The sequence below is a fragment of the Bison bison genome, unplaced genomic scaffold (assembly GCF_000754665.1).
Source record: "Bison bison bison isolate TAMUID 2011002044 unplaced genomic scaffold, Bison_UMD1.0 scf7180017858073, whole genome shotgun sequence".
In the NCBI taxonomy this organism is placed as follows: Eukaryota; Metazoa; Chordata; class Mammalia; order Artiodactyla; family Bovidae; genus Bison; species Bison bison.
This window is the reverse complement of record NW_011488646.1, coordinates 132,241-135,805: the sequence shown is the minus strand read 5'-3', so window position 1 is coordinate 135,805 and position 3,565 is coordinate 132,241.

Sequence of the window (3,565 nt, the reverse complement as noted above, 5' to 3'; positions counted from 1 at the left end):
CTCCCTCTTTTGTCTCTTTTTTTGTCTTTTATATTTTTTCCTACCTCTTTTCGAAGACTTGGGTTGCTTTTCTGGGTGTCTGATGTCCTCTGCCGGCATTCAGAAGTTGTTTTGTGGAATTTACTCGGCGTTTAAATGTTCTTTTGATGAATTTGTGGGGGAGAAAGTGCTCTCCCCGTCCTACTCCTCCACCATCTTAGCTCTTCCCCGATAGGTGTTCCTTTTAAAAAATATAAGCTGTCACTCAATTTCACTTGCTTTCTTGGCATGATATAATATTAACTCAACAATATTTATGATTCAATATCAATAAATTAACCATTTGCATATACTTTCATATATTTAATATATAATATGTATTACATGAGGCCTTCCCAAGGAGCACCACTGTATAGAACCCTGTGTTATTTCAGGGGACACTAAACGTCTAGGTTTTATCCCTGGGCTGGGAAGATCCCCTGAAGGAGGGCATGGCAACCCACTCCTGTATTCTTGCCTGGAGAATTGTGATGGACAGAGGATCCTGGTCAGACATGACTGAAGAGACTTAGCCCACATGCACACACACTTACTACACATATATAACTACTTTCTGCCAAGAAATGTTATATTTGTTAGAGATGAACAAGAAAAACACCATGCTTTCAAGGTGTTTACATGTTATTAGATAAATGAATCAAATAAGCACCTATTGATATTTCACATTCAACAAGGGTGAGTACTATGAAGAAAAGTAATTAAGGAGAAGGTGAATAGAAAGAGAAGGTAGTTACTTTACTCTGTTGAGTATTAGTTTCTTATTGCTGCTGCAACAAGTTCCCAAGAATTGGTGGCTTAAAATAACAAGCATGTATCTTATGAAAGGCACTGGGTTAGGTATTATACATCTCAAGAGGGATATTTGAGTTGTGCTCTCAAGGAACTTGAAGTCTGTGGAGGTCAGGATATGGATAAGCCTGGGATGCAAAATTCAGGTATTGTTAAACAAAACCAAAATCTTCATTCTATTAGTACAGAGGTTCATCACTCACACACTGAGATTATAAATTTGATCCTGTCTATATTTTAGATCAATGAATTTGGGCATCCAAGTCTACTATATCCAGGAAAAAGAAGAGATAATTTGTTGGAAAATATAAGTATCTTTTTTTTTCCTGTTAAAATATCTAGATTGTAAAATACAGAATTGGGGTATGATAATTTGGTACTAGGTGATGAGTCATGTTCAACTGTTTGTGACCTCATGGACTGTAACCCACTAAACTCTTCTGTCCATGGGATTATCCCAACAAGAATACTGGAAAGAATTGCATTTCCTTCTCCAAGGGATCTTCCAGACCCAGGGATGAAACCCTTGTGTCTTGTGTCTCCTGCATTTGCAGAAGAATTCTTTTACCAGAGTGCCACATGGGAAACCCCAAAGCACATTTATGTCTTTTTTAGTGGGACATTTTTTTTCCTGTGAATATTCTTAGTGTAATGGGGACATCATGTCACTGGTGTGTTAGGACTAGGATTGAAACAGGCTGGAACCTGAGACCTGGGACTCCTTTCTGCAGTGTGTGCACCTTGACAAATGTCTCCTTGAACCACAAATTACAAAGAAACTGTGAAGAACTCAAAGATAACTGTGCACATGCACAGTTGGGCCAATTATGGACAACAAGACACAGAAATACCAACCCTGTCCCTCCCCCCACAAAAAATAAATAAATAATAAGACCAAAAACCCAGCTGCCACTTCTAAAGAGCTGGGAGCAAAAATATAGTGTTGGGAGCAAAACCAAGGTACTTTGCATGCTTCCTGCATTTAATACCACCAAAAAGGTTGCAAACCATATAAATCACACCTACAGCTGATTCTTGGGACCTACCTCTACTCTCACCCCATAAAAGGAACAGCTTGCCCCCCTTTGAGGAGCAAGCAAGGGAACCTATAATGGTTTTCACTCCCCTCACCCCATTGCATCAAGGTCACAATAAAGACTTGCCAGAATTTTTTGCCTAGCCTCATCAATTTCTGTTGATTAAGGAGGGTCAAAATTCTGAATAGTAAGAAGATGGTTTGAGTTCCAATATAACTCTTCCTTTGACCTGTTGCATATTCCTTATAATAATAAAAATAAACAAAGAAAACATGTGTGTATAAGTTTCCCTTCATTATTCAGAGAAAGAGAGGGAAAAAATGAAGTTCTGTGTCAGTTTAATTAGCATAAGTCTTCACATGGAGGATGTAGCAGTGACCTGAAGCATGATATTGATAGACAAGCCTCAACACCAGGACACAGGAAAACCAGGTGAGAATCTAATTGGTTAAACAGCAAGAGTTCTAACAACAGCTTTATTAATTGGACCCATAATAGAAAACTCTAGGTAGGGAAATGTGTTACATTGGATGAAAGTATGATTTTCTCTCATGCTCTTAGAATTACAACCAGAACACAGAGTCATTCTGTCACTAAATTCAAGATTTCTGATACCAAATAGTATCATTTATCTGATAAAGTTAGAGTCTGCTTTTGAACAGTAATAATGCTGAGTATTCCCTTAGGAAAAAGAACTACTGGAAACAACATTTTTGTGACTGAAATGCATACTCAAATGCAATTCTTCCAAATCTCAGAAAGGTATCCTGAAAAGTCAAGATTCCCCAGAAATAACTATTTGTTTAAAAAATATGAAATTCCTTCACTGTAGTTTACTTTTTACTTGTAACTCCAAACGGACATTAGAAAAAACACAATCAACAATGATCAAGGTCACAATAAGAAAGATAATGGTGAGAGAAATCACAAAGTTAAAAGCATTTATCAGGATAATAAAAAAAAGTCATCCCATCCAAGTATCTATCAAAACAGTCAAAACAATTTCAAAACGATGGTATAACTATGTTGTAAACCAAAACTGAACTATCTCACTATATTCTCTCATGAAGCTTTGCTTCCCAAATACAATTATGTTTTTATAATATTTACAACTGAAATCGTAAAATATTATGTGTAAACATTGCATTTCACTTTTATTTTGTTAATGCTGCTGCAGTATATTGTGTATAGGTACATATAGAATTGATTCCATGGTAGATAAACTATTTGTTATTTATAAATTCATAGGTATGTAAATTTGTAAGTATAAAAACATGCATTTCCATGTTTAGCCACTCAGTCGAATCTGATTCTCTGGTGATGCCATGGACTGTAGTCCACCAGGCTCCTCTGTTTTTGGGACTTTTTAGTAAAGGACACTGGTGAGGTTTGCAGTATTTCCTTCTCCAGGGAGTCTTCCTGATTCAGGTCTTTAACCTTCATTTCATGTGTCTCCTGCACTGCAGACAGACTCTTTACCTACTGAGCCATGAAGAAGCCTGTATATAAATATACTTATAGCTTAAAGTAATATAAACTATTATAACCTACAATATATAACCTATAATATAAACTATAATAACCTCAGATATGCAGATGACACCACCCTTATGGCAGAAAGTGAAGAGGAACTAAAAAGCTTCTTGATGAAAGTGAAAGTGGAGAGTGAAAAAGTTGGCTTAAAGCTCAACATTCATAAA